General features: G+C 46.0%; 2 long non-coding RNA genes and 1 pseudogene across 3 annotated transcripts in view; 2 read left to right on the top strand and 1 right to left on the bottom strand.

Annotated features, from left to right (window-relative positions):
• The window catches only part of LOC135321081 (uncharacterized), a 52,004-nt gene that overhangs the window by 20,371 nt on the left and 12,299 nt on the right, over positions 1 to 19,334 (top strand). The gene's annotated exons all lie outside the window — the stretch shown is intronic.
• On the bottom strand, positions 4,047 to 19,153 carry LOC135321080 (uncharacterized). The gene is made up of 2 exons (XR_010380504.1): positions 18,928 to 19,153; positions 4,047 to 5,064 (listed from the first exon to the last, which is right to left on the bottom strand). It is a non-coding gene; the product is annotated as an uncharacterized LOC135321080 (long non-coding RNA).
• On the top strand, positions 14,121 to 15,862 carry LOC105099914 (heterogeneous nuclear ribonucleoprotein A1-like; annotated as a pseudogene).

Below are 19,334 nucleotides of genomic sequence, written 5' to 3'. Positions count from 1 at the left end.
AGGAGCTTTAAAAACACCTCCAGAGATTACAGACTGGCGGATCACGGTTCAGAACATGTTGTATTTGGCCCTCCCTCTGTTTAAGAAAAATCTGAGCCAACATTTTAAAAATTGGGAGATTTCACATAAAAATTCATGTGTCCAGCCACTTTTGAAAGCTCGTAAGATCTGCTAACACCAGGTCTACGTGTCCTCACTGGTGATGCTCTGTCAGCCACTTGAGTAGACCAAGAGGTGACATCCCACAGCTGCCCCTGCAGATAGGGAGTGGGCAACAGTCCCCTTTTGTCCCCTCCACTGAGACCCACTGCCCATTACCATTTCCTTCACCGTTGGCACTTTTGTCTTTATTATTTTGGATTGTTTGCCTCCAGGGCTCCATTAGAAACAGAAAATGAGAGAGTCGCATGTTTTAAAGAAATCAGAAGAGAACCTTCTTTGTAGAGGAACTGAATATTCCTAGATGTTTCTATTATTAGCTTGGCCCCAGTGAGCATTTGGGTTTGCAAACTCAATGTAATCCAGCCTCCTAATTTTGCAGAAAGACTAACCTGGGCCCAGGAAGGTGCAATCCAGTCTCTGACCAAGAGTGTGTCGTGAGCCAGTGGAAGGGTATCTCTGTGCCCACACTTCCTGGATCGGGGCTTTAGGCTCCCTCCCTCCACACTGCTCTCAGCAGGGATGAGGGCATCCTTTCTGAAGCAGCACCGCTCTCTTCTCTGGTCCCCTTGTTTCCAGAGGGAGCCTTTACAGAGGAGACAAGCAGCTGGATGGGAGGCCTGGACTCCCTGCCTCTCAGAAGCCTTCCAGGACGGAGGGGTGGGCTGAGACCGGCCCAGGGCTCTCATCTGCAGAGCTGCCTGGAAGCTGGCAGCTGGCTTGCTTTCCAGGACCCCAGGCTCTGGGAGGTAACACTGTCTCACCGGATGGGAGACGTGTCTATAGAATCTTGCTGTTTGAAGAATGAACTGCCTGGAATAAAGGACGTTCCCACCCTCTTAGAGATGGCCAAGCAAGGCTCAAGGCCACTGATGGGATGGTGTAAGGAGATTAGAGGAAGGGGGTCCAGGTCGAGCTGAGGTTAGTTTTTGGAGGTTTTTTGCTAAATATCTAGGCATGCAGGCTAGGCATGCTTGAGCCACACCCTCCTCCCCCACAGCCTTGTACTTTTGCAGGAGGCAGTGCTGATGGGAGGACTCTTTACTACTGGAACAGCAATCTGTGGGGGGGAAAGGAGGGGATGCTGCATAACTCCACTTAGAACTTTCTTCATATGCCTTGAACCAGTTACACTTCTTATGGCCTTAATTTCCACGTCTATAAAAGGGGAGTCATGACAGCTCCTACTTCCTAGGGTTGTGCTGGAGATTAAGTAACAATCGTTTTAGGCCCTCAACCAGTGTCTTGCACATGAGAAAGTACTCAGTAAACTGTATTTGTCAAGAGGTGGGAATAGCTCAGTAGCTGAGTGTGTGCTTAACATGTAAGAGGTCCTGGGTTCAATCCCCGGTACCTCCATTAGAAAAAAATTTTTTAAAAACATTCTATTTGTCACCATCCCTCTGGGTAGGGAGTTCTTTCTGAAGATTCTAGCATCACAAGGCATGGATTTACTTTACTGCACATACTAAGCCTCATTTGTCATCCTTGAAGCTTCCTGAGATTTATGTTTTACATGTTCAGGCTCCCCTCTTAGACCAAAGGCCCTTGGGGACAAGAAATGGCAGCCACCAGAGAGAGTGGAAAGAGTGTGAGCCAAGAGCAATGAGTTCTATGCTCTGCCACCAACCGGCAGTCATGTCTACTCTGGATCTCAACATTTCATTTGGATGAAAAGATAGCTAATTATCCCGCTGCTCCCCTGTACTGAGTGCTGTTAAAAATGACTAAAGATGACAATTTACATGATACAAACGAAAAACAGCAGGACCCTGTGGGTCCTCCCAGGTACAAATCCTTTCCCCCCATTCCTTGTGTATAAGAAATAGGTTTCAGTCAGCCTCCTTGACCTTCCCTGAGTTCCAAAAGGCAGACTCAAATCAGGGAAGGGAGGGAGTGCAGAGACAAGGGAGGAACAGTCAAGAAACAATGGTGCAGCCTTGGGGCAGGGTCCTGGTTCCTCCTCGGGGAATATACATAACTACATCTGGAGTTTTTCTGCCGGATCTAAGGCCCCGACCCAGGAGGAGGATGGCAAACGGGCTGAGCACAAGGTTCCTGGAGCATCGCCCTGTTACCTTCCCACCAACCAATCAGAAGAAAGTCACACATCCTGCAGCCCTCACCCCAAGTTTTGTCTATAAAAACTTTCCTCCTCCAAACCAATGAAGAGTTCCAGTTTTTTTGTTTTTGTTTTTTGTTCTTTTTTGAGTATTAGCTGCCCATCCTTGCTCAACCCTGCAATAAACTTTTCTCTTCTCCAAACTCCGATGTTTCGGTTGGTTTGGCCTCACTGTGTGTCAGGCATACGTACTTGTGTTTGGCAACACAAACGCTTTAACACTTCACGAAACGGGCAGTCTACGTTCCCAAGTGTCCAAAGAACTGCAAAATGGGGCAGAAGGCAGGACGCTTTTGATAGGGTAAAGAATAAGGAACAAGGAAGAGAAAATCAGAAAATTAATAAGGAACCAGGAAGTAAGTACAGAGCCCAGAGTTAGCTTGGTTCTCGGGGACTGGCTGACCAGGTGGGTAGACTGTGTCTGTGATCAGGCGGAGCATTTACAGGGACGTGGAAGTGATCTAAGTTTTGGTTTGCTGACTTGGCACCCCAGGCTGGAGTGGCTCCATCTTGGGCCTAGAAAAGTATTTCAAGATAGTGCACTACGCTGACTGTTGGCAACTGATCTCATTTAATAAGTACCTTGGGTTACTATCATCCCATTTCACAGGTTAGGAAACTCAGGCTCAGAGAGGCAACAAACCTGACTTCAGATTGTCACAGGGCATAGGGCTCGCTGCCCAGGGCACAAAGTAGCCAATATGACGACACCGACTTTGGAGAAAAGAAAGAACTTTATTGTGAGGCCCACCTGCCAGGAGACAGGAGGCGCGGCTCAAATCTGTCTCCCCTTCTGGGGTTCCGTCAAACTTCCGGCCTTCCTTTCCGGTCATGTCCCGGCTTTTTGGTTCCGTGCGTTGGTGGAAGGGGAGGAGAAAGTTTGGTTCCGGGTGCTGTGTGAGGTCCAGATTCTCTCCTCTGCGCGTGCTTTGGCTGCAGCACTTGTTTTGTTCTTTGTCTCTGAAAAACAGCTCAGGGTCTTGTGAGAACCAGGACGGGGCTGTCTTGGGGCTGATTCTGCGGTGACAAGAGCACACAGGAGGTAAGGGATGGACCTAGGTTTAGACCTGGAGCTACACATTTCACTACTAAGCTGACCTGGTTCAACACAATGGTGTCTAAGAACACAACTCCCCAAAGTACTACTGCACAGCCACGAGTCAGCATTTGAGAAAAGTCAGTCCCACTCTGGGTTGTTTCATCCCCCCCCGACTCAATCTTACCCACCTCATATCACACCCCACGCCTGCCCTCAGACCCCCAGTGTTTCTCCTGGGTTACCTGGACACTGGGTCAGCAAAGGAGAGACTGGTACAAAAATATTTCTTTAAAAAAATTTGTTTTTCAGTTGGGAGGTAATTGGGTTTATGTACTTCTTTCTTTTGGTGGAGGTATCGGAGATTGAACCCAGGACCTCATGCATGCCAGGCATGCACTCTACCACAGAGCTACACCTTCCCCCTAAAAAAGTCTTTATTTTATTTACTCTCCTTTTCTAGGCCTTGGAGATAGGAACTACTTCTGGTCCACACAGCTAAATGCATCTCTTGGGCTGATGGCTTCTCAACAGTTACTGACATAATTTACTTAAAGTGCCCCTGCGTTGGATGGCGCTTTGACAAAACAAGGCTTGATCTAATCCCAGGGTGACTGTGGACAGCCACTTATTCTGTGACCACCGGGAAAAGGGAAATAAGAATTACCTCAGTTCTTATTCACCCCCCCCCAAAAAAAAAAAAAGAATTTTGACAAGAGACAAAAAGCATGACATAAACAAGATTTTTATTAGTGAAAAGATGGTACACACCCGAGAATTGGGAGCAGGCCAATCCATGAAAGGGTAAAAGGGAAAACGGCGCTGTTCCTTTGTTCTTCCTGTTGTTATATCCTGGCTCAGGGGCTTTTTCGTGATTGATTGATTTGTGGCTCAGGTTCTTTGAGTGATCAGACTGATTGACAGCTCAGGTTCCTTGTGCTCAGGCCGATTGACAACTCTGGTTCCCTGCGGTCTGGCACTCCCATCCCCTTTGGGGCAGGTTCGTTGGGTCAGGTTACGCCGAGTCCTTCTCTTACGCGCAGCTGCAGTGTTTTGATTTTAACTGGCTTCTTTTTCTGGCCCTCATTTAGAGAAAGTAAAAATTTCTGGAGCCCGTTTTCTTGAATGCAGACACACTGCCATTTTCTGGATTGTTCCTTTCCTCCTCCACTCCCCCTACCCAGTGCTCATTTCTATCTAACCTGCCTAGCAATTCCACAGACGTTTACTCAGTGCCACTAATTGCCAGATGCAGCCCTAGGTGCTGGGCCAGAGTGGGTCAGAGTTACTTTTTGGTGGAGCAAGGGGAAGAATAAAACCAATGAGTACACACATGAGCAATTTCAGGTGAGGATAAATGTCAGGGAGACAATAACACGAGGCGAGAGATGGAGTGAGGAGCCGTGGTGGGTACAAAGCACATTCTCTGAGGTGCAGTCAAGCTTCCCTCCAGCCAGCTGTCGTGTGTTTACACTCCACCTTGGCCTTCATTCCTCAGAAGATCTCCAACAGAAAGGTATTATTATCCTTATTTTTCTAAGAAGGAATGTGGCTTCCAGAAATTAAAGAACTTGCTCTAAGTTGCTAAGTTACTTAGTTTACTGGGATGTGAACCTCAGCCCTTGCTTTCCAAGTCCATGTACTTCTCCAGCATCTTCTTGGCTTCACTGTAAAATGATTGTGTTGGACTCCTAACAGTCTTTCCTTTAAAAATCATATACATATAAAGACGGAGTCAAGGAGTAACCTATAATGAAAAAGAATATGAAAATGAATGTATGTATATGTATGGCTGAAACATTATGCTGTACACCAGAAATTGACACATTGTAACTGACTATGCTTCAATTAAAAAAATAAATAAATAAACAGAGATACAGCAAATGAAAAAAAAAAGAGTGAGCCAAGGAGATCTGGTGGCAACTGGTGCCTCTAGGAGCAGGTGTTCTGGCTGTTTTCTCTCTGCACAAGGAATAAAATCCTAATTATGACACAAAAGCCGGGAGGGCCAGGCTAACTTATTTTCTGCCTGCCCTTGGGGTTTCAGAGAAAGTGTATCATTGATTTGGCAGCTGCTGGAACAGGTCAGCAGTCAAGACACCAAATGCAAATGCCCCCAGGCCTGGAAATTCCTGCCTTGGTGAAGACAAAGAACGGCCCTCAGGCAGTTATGCGGAAGGGCTCACCCACGTGGACCCCCCAGCTCCTGCTCTGCAGGGGTGTGGAGTCCTTCCAGAGATGGAGTCTGGTGGTTTCAGGCTCATAGTGATGCAGGAAGCATGAATGTGGGGCGAGGGGATGGCCATGTCCCAGGTCTCGGTTGAGCCCCTGGGATGTGCCCTGCCAAGGGTGGGTCCTTGGCTTTGCACAGGGAAGAATGAAAGAGTGAGCCACAGCTGAGTAAAGGTAGACTTATTTAGAGAGATATACACTGCATAGAGTGCAGGCTGTTTCAAAAGGCAAGAGAAAGGCCACGAGGTGTGGGGGGTTGTTAGTTTTTATGGGCTTGGTAACTTCATGTGCAAATAAGTGGAAGGATTATTCCAACTGCTTTGGGGAAGGGGCTGGGATTCTCAGGAACTGGGCCAACCACCCACTTTTGACCTTTTATGGTCAGCCTTGGAACTGTCATGGCGGCCGTGGGTGTGCCATTTACCACGATAATATATTACAATGTGTATGATGAAGCTCATGGTCTATTGGAAGTCAAATCTCCTGCCATCCTGGGCCTCAAGGTGTATGGGAGTTGAGTCTTTCACCGTCTTGGTGCTAACTGCTGCGTCATTCCTTGGATGGCTGTGCCCTAACCCCTTCCTTCCTGTCTCGTTACGAGCCATAGCTTTGGCCTCCCAGCGCCACCTCCTCCAGCTCTGCAGCAAGTGGCGCTCCAGGGTCCCCTCCGCTGTGTGTGGTCCCTGACGCAGCCCACAGATACGTTAGCCTACTCGCTTGCCTCTGTTCCCTTAGCTCTTGGTTCCTCCCTTTTATTAGAACACTTCTGGGAAAAAAGTGGTAATAATGAATTTTTGGCCCTATGCTGAAAGGCCTTACACAATCATCTCACTTCATCTTTTTTATGGTGGTGGTGGTGGTGGTGGTGGTGGTAAAAAATACGTAACATAAAATTGACCATCCTAACCATTTTTAAGCATACAACTCAGTGGCGTTAAGGACATTCACACAGTTGTGCAACCAGCCTCTGGTAACCACTGGCCTACTCTTTATGAGTTTGCCAATTCTAGGTATCTCATATAAGCAGAATCGCAAAATATTTGTACTTTTGTGTCTGGCTTATTTCACTTGGCATGACATCTTCAAGGTTCATGGTATGGCATGTATGCAGATTTTGTTTATTCATATATGAATAACAGCCTACTGTATGTATGGACCGCATTTGGTTTATCCCTTCATCCATTGATGGACATCCAGGGTACTTCTACCTTTTTGCTATTGTGAATAATGCTGCTATGAACATGGGTGTGCAAGTATCTGTTCAGGTCCCTGCTTTCAGTTCTTTGGGGTATATACCCTGTTGACTGAAAGAAAAATGAACAATGTAAAAGTTGTGAGTTAAGTTCTATTTGGGGAACTTAACTGAGACTGTAGCCCGGGAGACAGCCTCTTAGGGAGCTCTGAGGAGCTGCTCTGAGAAGGTGAGGGAGGAGCCAGGATATATAAGAACTTTTTTGCTAGGAAAATATGTAGTCAAGCATGAAAAGACGCCATGAAAAGATCATGAAGAACAGACATCTCAAGTTAATGATGTTAGTGGTTTTCTGTGTATGGGGTAATTTGAAAATTTTCCTTAGATATGCATCTTAACTCTCTAGGGGCCAGTGTATCCAAAGCACAGACTGTTTCCTGTTTTTTCTCCATCCTCAGTTCCCCTCGGGTGGGCAGCGGCAGTGGCTAATGGCTTGAGCCTTGTAGGACTGGGTGGTGTTTTGGGAATCCTAATTATCAGCCTTCCGGTTCCAACCAGTCTGGGGTCTATGGGCTTGGGCTCAGCACGAAGTCATGATCCTCCACCTGAGTGGGGGCTCTTAGTTCCTGCAGAACAATTCAAAGATGTGTCCGATTGTTATGCATATCCCTTGAGGATGAACTCGGACTCTGTTTTTCCTCTGAACTATTGTTTCTTGACTGCTGTTCCTTCGTTTCTGCATGCGCTCACTTCCTTAATTAGTAACAGTTTGAGTCTGCTCTTTGGAACTCAGGGGAGGCCTAGGTAGAGCAAAGCCTTTTTCTACAAACAAGAAATGGGAGACACAAGGGCGCTTTTGCACCCAGGAGGGCCCCACAGGATCTTGCTCAGTTTCAATTACACAAAATGTTATTCAAGAGGGGGAGGATACAGCTCAAGTGCATGCTTGAGCATACACAAGGTCCTGGGTTCAATCCCCAGTACCTTCTCTGAAACTAAATAAGTAAACCTGATTACCTATACCCCCACCCCCACAAATGTTATTCAGTCACAGTTGTGACAAGTGCAAGGTCTTCTCCTGTTCTGCCATGGCCTGTCACCAGGCCCCAGAGCTGCTACGTCCATCTCTCACCCAGTAATTAGGGGGGTGTCGGGGAGGGGGAAGATTCCCCCTCTAAGCTTGTTGAGTTCTGTGGCCAGACGAATAATAAGATTGACACGAGAAGATTAACAGGAGAAAAAGAAACACATTTTGGGGGTAGGGGTAGGGGTAACTAGGTTTATTTATTTTTTAAATGGAGGTCCTGGGAATTGAACCCAGGACCTTGTGCATGCTGAGCAGGCAGGCACTCTACCACTGAGCTGTCCCCTCCCCCAAGAAACACATTTTAATTCATGTACAGAGAGGTCCCCTAGAAATGAGACCTAAGAAATGGCCAGAGCAGGCAGCTTTTATATTTTTTAGACAAAGAAACAATACAATTGTGAGGAATTGACAGAACAGAGAAACTTAGGCTTTGGGTGCTCAATTAATGAAGAAACTAAACAGAGCTTGGGCTTGGGGTAGAAAATTAAAAGAAGTAACAGGGTTTGTTTATATAGGCTTCTTGGCCCCAATTCCCTATCTTTGGTGACAATGGTGTCCTTCTATCTCCAGATGGAGGGAGGATGCCTTTCAAAGGAGAGAGGTATTTCCTGCCTTCACGGAGACAGAAAGGAGGGTCAGAGTGTCCTCTTGCATTGCCAGCTTCTTAAGAAACTTTACTTCAAAATAATCAATATGCCATTGAGGCACATTTTGGGGTGGCCTACCCTGGACCCCAACAGGGGCCTTTCTAACGTGCACATCTAATCCTGTCACTGAATCTGTTAAGATTCTTCAGTGGCTCCCTGAACCCCTCTAAACTAGCTTATCACTTCGTGTGTGCTCCCGTGCACCTTCCCTTCTCCGTGGCAGTGGGACGGAAGGTTGGGATGTGCAGATCTCCAGTGCAGCCCCTGCCCAGGGTTTCTCCACCCTGACATTACTGACATTGTGGGCAGGACCATTCTTTGTAGCGGGGACTGTCCTGGGCATTATAGGATGTTAGCAGCATCCTTGGTCTCTGCCCACTAGGATGCCAGTAGTACCCCCTTGCCCCAGTTGTGACGACCCAAGCTGTCTCCAGACATTGCCAGAGGTCCCCTGGGCGACAAAGTCACTCTACACCTGCTCACTTCTCTATCCTTTGTGACTGCAGAAGCATTTACCCACCTGGCAAACTCATACACACACAGGTGTCCCTCCTGGATACTTCCATCAAGATGTACCTGTGTTTCCCCCACTAGACTGTGCACATCCCGAGGGCAAGGATTGTGTCCAATTCATCTTGGTGTCCCCAGCACCCTGCTTAGCACCTGGCTCTGGACTGAACCCGCTTAAGATTTGTTGGATGAATGAATGAGTAAATGAAGTATGAATTGTTCATCTCTCCTGACAAATAATGACTTCCTTTTGCAGAGAACAGTCCATCTCTGGGTTCCTAGTATCCCCAGGAGGGTTTGCACTTAGCCAGATAGTTCTGTTAACATCCACGTTTCCATATCCCTTATCATAACTCGCCATTGCCTACCAATGACAGGGAAACAAAGGTGTCTGGAGGATGTCCTAACTTTTAAAGTTGAGGACATAGGGGCAGTATATGTAATGGGTCGAGGGCAGTGCTGCCGAATAGAGTTTTTCTTGATGATGAGGGAACTGTTCTAATAACCTGCACTCATCAAATACAGTAGCCACCAGACACATACGGCTTTTGGGTACTTGGAATATGGCAAATGCAAATGAGGAACAAAATGGTTATTTTACCTCACTCTGATTGATTTAACTCTAAATCTGGACAGATCTAGAGCATCTGTTTCAGAGACAGGGGGCTTGGATTTCTAGTCCTGCCTCTGATTTTAACTCATCTGTGTGGCCTTGAGCAAGTGTCTTTCCGTCTCTGAGCCTCAGTTCCTGAGGCTTGGATTAAGATCACAATAGGGATGACAGGATTCCTCTAGCTGCCAGCCCTCCTGGATTGTTGATGGCTGCCTGGGGCACAGTCTGGAGGAGAATTCTGAAGCCATACATTGCCTCAGAGAAGAAATGCAATGTCTGCATGAGCCCGGGAGTGGTGGATCCTGAGGCGGTGCCGCAGGCTTACTTAGGCCAGGACTGAGTCCTTCATTCACCCAGCTGCTGGGAGTGTAGCTGGGGCCCCTCCCTAGGGTTTGCCCTTGGCTGAAGAGCACCACCCCTCTGGTCAATAGGAGGATCCACAATAGGAGGCAACTCCATGGAGGTCATTCCAGCTCCTGAGCTCCTGGTTGGAGGCACTGGGGCTTTGGTTGCACGTAACATCATAATTCAGCCTCTCCAGTGCTGCTTCCCTGCCCACCCCTCCCCCAGCTGCTGATCTCGAAAGCATCTTTAGTAAATTTCTCGCATACAAATCTCTGTCTCAGAGTCTACTTCCCAGAGTATCCAGCTGGAAGACAGCATGGTGGTGGGGCGGGGGAGGGGGGGAGGTTTGTGCTGCTTGGGCCATGAACTTGCCACCTATAATTTACAGAAATTATAAACCAAGTTTTCCCACAGTGGCCCCTGGTACCTACACTGAATGACAAAAAATAGCCCAGCCACAGCCCTGCTTCTAGGAACTATTCTCACCTGCATCCAGCATCTGGTGCTGCTGTCATTAAGCAGAGGCCCAGCGTGAAAACCAGGGGGAAAGCCCACAGTTCACTGATCTCTGAAGGTTCCTCCAGCTTCTGTCTTGCCCAGAAGACTGTGAGGGGGCTCTGAGCTCCCTGACGTGCTGGCAGGCCCCCGGGAGCGTTGGAAGGGCAGAGAACCATCTGACAGTGACAGAAGAGACAGCCGTGGGAGGAGGGGACTTCAGGCAGCATAGGTCGGGAGCCACTTGTCTGGGCTTCACTGCTGTGTGGGATGGAGAGGGAAGCATAGCGGGGTAGAGGGCGTCTCTTGCTGGATATGTCTGTTTATGTTCCATGTGCAAGCAAAGGGTGCAAGCATTACCTAATTTAATTTGTACACCCTTTATGTGTTAGGGACCCTGATCCTGTTTTATGGAGACGACTAAACTGAGGTTCAAAGAGAACTAACTTACCCAAGATTGCATGACTAGTAAGTGGCACTGCCGGGATTCAAACCCAGGACATTCTGATTCTAAGGTCCGTGCTCCTTTCTTGGCACTCCCATGCCCCGCTTCTGTTGTGATTGCAGACCTAAAGGCTCAGATTCATCAGGATATTAGAAATAACCCAGTTCAGGCACACGGCTAGTGGGTGCTAGGTTATGTGCTAACTCTGATCCATTGGTGACATGGTAGCTGGTTAGAATCCTGTGTTGAGAAGGATTCTGAGGCTGAATCTCAGGAGTGCTGTGACCCATTAGTGACGTCTGCCACAGCAGGGGTAAGTGTGGCAGATTTGTTCTTAGTCATCCCAGAACTGGTCCAACCCCCTCAGTTCACAAAAGGAGAAACTACGGCCCAAAAAAGACTTCTGTAAGATAATGGGTTTTGTCGGTGGCAAACCAGGACCAGGCTTCAGGGGACCAATTCTGCCCACTATGTCCAGGGGTCAGTCTGCTTTTTGTGTCCTCTGTCTCAGATCCTGGTGAAGGGCTTGCTTGCTGTACTTAAGCTCAGAAATACCCACTTCCTGTGGCATTCAAATTGGTGGTGAGCCCTCAGGAATCGGGGGTCTCAGGGCCATCTAGAGCTACCTGTATCCCTAGACTGGGATTAGGGTCCTGATAGAGAAAGCCGTGAACTCACAGAGAAGCTCAAAGAACTGTTCTGCACCCAATTCTGGACTCCCGGGCTTGGAACTGTTGAGCAGAGGCCACGGCCTGACCAACCAGCAGTTTCACCCTCTGGGACTCTCTCATCTGTCAGCCAGGTTTGTGTCAGAGTTGGGGCAATTCCCAGGGATTTCACCAAAATCTACGTGTTTAGTCCACAGCACTGATTTCGAGAGAATGTTTCCTTTGTCTTCTGGTTTTCTCTCCAGTTGCTGAATGATTTTTATTGCACTGTCCCAAGGGGAAGCAATTTTTACTGTCTTCCTCCTTCCCTTCCACCAGAGAGAGAAAGGGAAAGATGGGGTAAAGACATTTCGGAAGTCAGATGGGCACCAAGCTGAAGAAGGAAACAGATTTGTCAATCAGGAAAAGCACCGGTGGAGGCTGAGAGTTGGCTGTGAAATGAGTTGCTGTTACAGAGGATGTTTGCAGAAGGATGGATGGAAAAAGGGAGGGAGGGAGGGAAGAAGGAAGGAAGAAAGGAAGGAAGGAACTCAGTTCAAAGCCACCTCATAGAAGCCTTGTTTGGCAACCCAAACAAGTAGCTCACTTGTTTTTTTTTTAAGTAGCTCACTTCCCTTTCAACCAGTCACTTCCTATCTTAAAACCCCCATTTAGTTCGTTTAAGTTAACTAGTTAGTTAAATTTATTTATTTATTGAAGTATACCTGATCTACAGTGCTATGTTAGTTCCAGGCACACAACCTACTGATTTGATATTGCTATACATTACAAAATGATCACCACCCCATTTAATTTCTTTATAGCATGTGTTAATCTGAAATGATCTAAAATTTCTTTGTTTATAATCTGCCTCCCTGCATTAGAATATAAGCCTCATGAGGTCAGGGCTTTTGTCTGGCTTGTAATCCACTGTATCTTCAGTGTCCGGAATGGTACTGGCCTGGCACATGGTAGGTATTTAAGAAATGCTTGTTGAATGACTGACTGAGGAACTTAGTTTCTGACAAGCCATGTGGTAACCCAAGCCTTACTATTTTTTTTTTAAACAGCTTTATTGAGATATCATTCAAATATGGTCATCCATTTAAACTAACTGGTTCAGTGCTTTTTAGTATATTCCCAGAGCTGTGCAACCATCACCAAAATTAATTTTAGAATATTTTTGTCACCTTAGAAGGGAACCTCTGCCCATTCGCAGTCACTACCCATTTCCCCTCGACTCCCTTCTTCAGCGCTAGGCAACCACTAATTTACTTTCTTTCTTTTTTTTTTTTTCCACTAATTTACTTTCTGTCTCTATGGACTTGCCTGTTCTGGACACTGTATAAATGGAATCAAATGATGTGTGGTCCTTCTGTGTCTGGCCTCTTTTAGTGAGCATAATGTTTTCAGGGTTCATCCAGGTTATAGCATATATCAGTTCTTCATTTCTTTCTGCTGCCAAATAATTTTCTGTTGTATGGACATTCCACACTTTATTCATCAGTTGATGGGCATTTGTGTGTTTTTTTTTTTTTTAATTTTGTATCTTTTTTAGGGAGAGGTAATTAAGTTTCTTTCTTTCTTCCTTTCTTCCTTTCTTGCTTTCTTGCTTTCTTCCTTGCTTTCTTACTGGGGATTGAACCCAGGACCTAGTGCATGCCAAGCATGTGCTTTACCACTGAGCAGTACCCTCCCCCCACCCCCCCGCCAATCTGAGTTGTTTTTGCTTTTTTGGCTGTTATGAATAATGCTGCTATGAACTTTCACATGCAAGTATTTGTGTGAATATATGCTTCAGTTTCTCTTGCTCATTTAGGATTGGAATTGCTGGGGCCCTCGGTAACTGTTTTAACCTTCTGAGGAACATCAGATTGTTTTTCAAAGCGGCTGTACCTTCATTCACATTCCCAGCAAGAGCGTATGAGGGGCCCAGTCTCTCCACATCCAAACCAAACTACTATTTCTCAACTTTTTAAATTTTTACATGTCTTTCACACCTTTATTGTGGTATGTTTCCTATACAGTAAACTACACATATTTCAGATGTACAATTTGATGAATTTTGATAGATGTGTACACCAGTGAAACTTACACCAACTGGCTTTTTTATCTTATAGCCATCCTGGTGGGTGTGATTGGTCTCTTAGTTTTAATTTCCATTATCTTGGCTAGTGACATTGCACAGCATTTCATCTGCTTATTGGCCATTTGTGTGTCTTCTTTGGAGTAATGTCTATTCAGTGTCATTGCCCGTTTTTAAATTGGGTTGTCTTTTTATTATTGAGTTATAAGAACTCTTTGTATATTATAGAGAAAGCTCCCTTATCAGATATATGATTTGCAAACATTTCCTCCCATTCTGTGGGTTGTATTTTCACCTTCAACACAGGCTTTAAAATCAGAAAGATTGGGTTTAAATTCCAGTTCTCCTATTGGGCAAGTTACTCAACTTCTCTCATCCTCAATTTCTTATCCATAAAGTAGTCATGAAAATACCTAGTTTGCAGGCATAGTGTGAAGATAAAAAGAGATAAACAGTGCAAAGCAGTGGGCACATGGCTGGATAGCATACGTGGTAACTACCAGCATGATTAATTACAATGTCAAATCAATGAATAAATCAGGAAAGCAACAGTACATCGAACTCCCAAAGGCTTCTGGTGTAGTGATGCCCAAACTTATTCTGGGGATACCTAAAAAGGTCTCTAGTACCCAAGGGGGATTCTGTGAATCTCTGTAAACAGAGGTGATGTCGATTTATTTTAGACTGAAACAAAACCTAACCCTGCACGTCCTAAAGGAGTCAGGGGTGGGGACTATCTTTGTGTGTTGGGAGCGAGTAATGAGGGGAGAGGTGATGATTAAAAATCAAGCAAACCCGTGTTCTCCTGGTGGCCCCTCCCACTGCCCACCTGTTTAGTCAGAGGCTTCCAAAGAGGCCGAGCAGCTGTGAGGCCCTTCTCTGGAGGGCTGAGCTTTGAAACAAGAGATGAGAGGCGGAGAAGCCATCTCGAGCCACGCGGAAGGCTCACGGACTGCGGTCAGGAGGGGTCCAAACACCTCGCGCTCCAGGGCTTTGGGCTTGTCCCCTGCCCGCTGTGGAGGAGGTGGATGCGGCCGGGGATGCAGGGCCACACGAGGCAGATGGAAGAGCCGTGGCACCAAAGAGGGCTGTGTCGAGAGCAGGGTTTCAAAGACGAAGTGCCCACTTAACAGTGAAAAAGATTGTTTTTGTTGGTGGCATTAAAGAAGACACTGGAGAACATCACCCAAGAGGTTATTTTGAACAGTGTGAGAAACTGAAGTGACTGAAATCACGACTGACCAAGGCAGTGGCAAGAAGGGATCTGCTTTTGAAACCTGTTGATGACCATGACTCCGTTCACAGGATTGTCATTCAGAGACATCACACTGTCAAAAGGTACAAACTTCCAGTCAGAAGATGAGTAAGTCCTGGGGATCTAATGTCTAATATGGTGATGACAGTCAACAATGCTGTATTGTATATTTGGAATCTGCTAAGACAGTAGATCTTAAATGTTCTTAACATACACACACACGGTAACATGTGAGGTTGATGGATGCGCTAACCAACCCTAACGTGGTAATCATCTCACAATATATACACACTTCAAATATCACACAGCACACCTTAAACTTACACAATATCATCAATTGTATCTCAATAAAGTTGGAGGGAAAAAGGAGAGAGAAATAACATCCTGTGTATGGTCACCACGGTGAACTAAGGAAACCTTGGCTAAGCAAGAGCTGGCTAGTGCTTTATTTGGCCAAAGAGGTCGAGTGAGCCTGGAAACTTTGTGGTTATTGTAGAGGTGGGTTTGGTGGGCATGATAGGTTTGGTGATGGAGGAAACCTCAGTGGTCAAGGTGGCTTTGGTGGCAGTCATGGTGGTGGTGGTAGTGGATATGATGGCAGTGGGGAGGGCTATAATGGATTTGGAAATAATGGAAACGATTTTGGAGGTGGTGGAAGCTACAGTGATTTTGGCCATTATAATTCATTTTCAAATTGTAGACCCATGAAGGGGAGGAAACTCTGGAGGCAAAAGCCTCTATGGTGGTAGAGACGAGTACTTTGTCAGACCATGAAACCAAGGTTCATGGGGGTTCCAGCAGCAGCAGTAGCTGTGACAGCGGCAGATGGTTTTAATTACTGCCAGGAAATAACACTTAGCAGGAGAGGAGAGCCAGAGAAGTGACAGGGAAGCTACAGGTTACAAGAGATTTGTGAACTCAGCCAAGCACAGTGGTAGCAGGGTCTATTTGCTATGGAGACCTGTTTTAGCCACTACTCGTGTGTAAGGGCAAAAACCTCAAGGACTGTGTTTGTGACTAATTGCACAACAGGTTGTTTTAATTTTTGTTTGGTGGAAAATGTAGAGCATTACAACCAAGTGTGTCAATGTAGGTTTGAGGGGACTATTTTTTGCTTCCCAACTGTTGATTGCTTAACATAATAGTCTGATCGTGATGCTGAAAAAATTCTTTAAAAAAAAAAATCAAACAAATCCAATCAGATGTCCACAGGCAAAAAAAACAAACCTCCACATAAACCTCACACCTTATACAAAAGTTAAATCAAAACCGATTATAGACTTTAATGTAAAAGTAAAACTATAAAACCGCTAGGGAAAAAGTGAGTGAAAAATCAGCATCTGGGGCTAGGCAAAGAGTTATTAGACTTAACACAAAAAGTATTATTCATAAGAGGAAAAATCGATACATTGGACCTTATCAAAATAGAAAATTTTTGACCTGTGAAAGGCCATATGAAGACAATGAAAAGATAAGCTATCCAGTGGGAGAAAATGTTTGCAAATCACATGCTTTTTTTTTTAAAGACCTTTTTCTTTTCTTTTAAATTTTTTTTAATTTCCTTAAAATTTTTTTTTTCTTTTCTTTTTCTAAAAAATTTTTAATGGGGGGGGTGATTTTAAGTTTACCACGTACTGTATGATTCTATGTACGTAACATGTTTGAAATGACAGAAGTTTAGAAATGGAAGATGGATGAGTGGCAGGGACTGGGATGAAGAGGGGAGGTGAGTGTGGTTACAAAAAGGGCAACACAGGGACCCTTGCGGTGATGGGGCTACTCTGTATCTTGACTGTGCTGTGGATACAGGAAACTGCCTGGTGATACAATTGTATAGAATTAACACACACGTGTGCAATACACACACACAGTAAAGTAAAACTGGGGAATGCTAAATAAGAAGAGTGGACTGGGTCAATGGCAGTATCCTGGTTGTAGTATCATACGATACAGTTTTTTCTTAATCGTGGAAGGGTGTACATAACATAAAATTTACCATCTTAACCATTTTTGAGCATACAGCTCTGCAGCATGAAGCACATTCATTCACACTGTTGTGCAGCCAATCTCCAAAACTCTTTGGTCTTGCCAAACTGAAGCTCTGTACCCATTAAAAAACAACTTCCCATTCTCCTCAAAAATATGTTCTTAAAAACAGAAAGTGTTCTTCAATCAAATAATTCTAGAAAGAGAGCAAAAAATAATACAGTGACAGGAAGGTCCATTGTACATATGGACCACATTTTGTTTATCCATTCGTCCATCGATGGACTTCTGGGTTGCTTCCACCTTTTGGCTATTGTGAAATAATGCTGCTATGAATGTGAGTGCATGAATATCTCTTCAAGATCCTACTTTCAGTTCTTTTGGGTATTCCCTCCATTCCCAACCCGGTGAAGCTTTCTGTCTTGCTCCCTAACCCACCCATGGGCTGTTTTGTCCCCCAGCTCAAATCCTATGCTGTTAGCCTTTGCTTTGTTTGTCTGTGTTTTTTTTTCCCAAGTAGTTTCTGGAAGGTCTTTGGTTTCCCTAAAGTGCATGGCACAGGGCCTCGTTATGGTTACAACTCTGGAAAGCTTTGGGCCGGTTGCCAGAATTGCCAGATGGCCGCGTGAGCTGGCCCGGCCTGTCCTTGAACCTCACCTCACACCTCCTGCTCACTCTGTGCAGCCCTGCTGCCTTCTCCCAGTCCCTCCTGCCAGGCGCCTTCCCTCTGCAGGGCCTTTGCACATGCTGTTCCCTCTGGCAGGAAAACGTCTTCCCTCTTGTCTGAACAACTATTCATTCTTCAGACACCAGCTCAAATGTCATTTCCTTGGCCAGGCATGTTATATGCCTGTACTTTTCCTCTGTGGCCCTTTTCACAATCACTCATGTACATCTGATGCTCCTCCTCCCTAGACCGTAGGCTTCCTGAGGCCAGGGACTGTGTCTTGGTGTCCTCGGTGCCTCGTCCAGTGCCTGCTGCATAGAAGAGGCTCATACGTATTTGGTGATTGAAATAATTCACAGGAAGGAAAATGCTTGAACTAGGAGACTTGAAGTTATTTAATACATTGGGGGCAGAGAAAGGTAATAGTTGCACCCAAGAACCTGAGAACTGGGGTGGAAAGAAGGCTTACATTTCACTCTATTTTTCTGAGTGGTCTGAATTGTACATACATAATGTGTTTATCGGAAAATGTTTTCATCTTAAAAAAAAAAAAAAAAAAAAAAAGAGGAACTCAGGAAGCCTACCTGTAAAAAGGGGACATTTGAATCTGGATCTTTGTGTGGACTCTCTCCTGGAACCAGTCCCCTGTTCTCACTGATGCTCGGGAGGGTGACTTCAGAAACAAGCGGTCCACTGCCCTCGCAGGAGAGGTTCGCAGGAGAGGTTTGGCTGGTTGTTTGCGCTGCCAAGCAGGAAGTTTACTCAACCAACCAAAGACCCACAGGGAGGTGTTTTTGATGCTGATTTTTCCTTGTGCTTAAATGGGCCACAGTAGCCTGTTCCTACCAAGGCACTGCCCTTTCTAGCTTGTCCTAGTCAATACTTAAGTCATCTGCAGTCCCAAATCATTTAATCCTTTCACAAATACTGACCTTTGTCTAGAAGGGAGGGAGGGAAGGAGGAAGGAAGGAAAGAAAGGAAAGAAAGGAGAAAGGCAGGCACTCCCTTTGTCTCCGTCTTTCTGCTTCTGAGCTCTGTCACAGGGGAGGGCTTGGCTGGCCCTACCTCCCTTCTCTTCTCTTGATTCTGTCCTTTTCAGCTTCCCCATGTGGCTCCTTGTGCAAGGCCCTGCTTTGTCCACCTCAGGGAATTCACAGCCAGGCCTAACAAGTCTGTATCCTAGCTACCTTGGAAAAGGAAAAGGACCTTGATGAGAGACGAGCTAGAAATAGCAGAAGGTTCAGGGAGGGAGCAGGCAGACGCGAGCAAAGGCCACAGCTGCCTTTGTATCTCAGCTGGAGAATGTTCGTTGGAAAAAGCTAGAGCCTTATTAGAAGAGCCTTTAGACTGAGATGCAGAAAGGCAGAGATCGATTAAAGAAAGGAGACAACTGTGTGGTGTACCTGCTGCCAGGTGTGATGCACCGTGGGAGATTATTTCATGTACAGCAGGTCATCCAGTCTTCATAATAGCCTGGAGTGTGGGAATTACTAATCCGCAGAGCAGACGGGAGAGCTGGAGTCCAGAGAGGATAAGCCACGGGGCCAGAGTGTAATCTCAAGGCTGCCCCAAAGCCCATCCCTTCCCAGGTACCTCGCGTCTCTCTGATGGCTGGTGCTCGGCCACGTTGCCTGGACACTCTGATCAGTCCTGTCCAGTCAGGCGTGAGCTCTAGTCTCCAGCAGGTGAACTGTGGGTGTGGCTGCTCCACAGGCCACTGATTAAACGCTCAAGCAGTCAACCATAGTAACATGAATTAATCAAGGGTTTCAACTTTGGAGTTTGACTCCCTGGGTTTGAATCTGGGCTT

This window comes from Camelus dromedarius, chromosome 3, assembly GCF_036321535.1.
Source record: "Camelus dromedarius isolate mCamDro1 chromosome 3, mCamDro1.pat, whole genome shotgun sequence".
Lineage (NCBI taxonomy): Eukaryota > Metazoa > Chordata > Mammalia > Artiodactyla > Camelidae > Camelus > Camelus dromedarius.
This window is presented reverse-complemented; position numbering and strand designations above follow the sequence as displayed.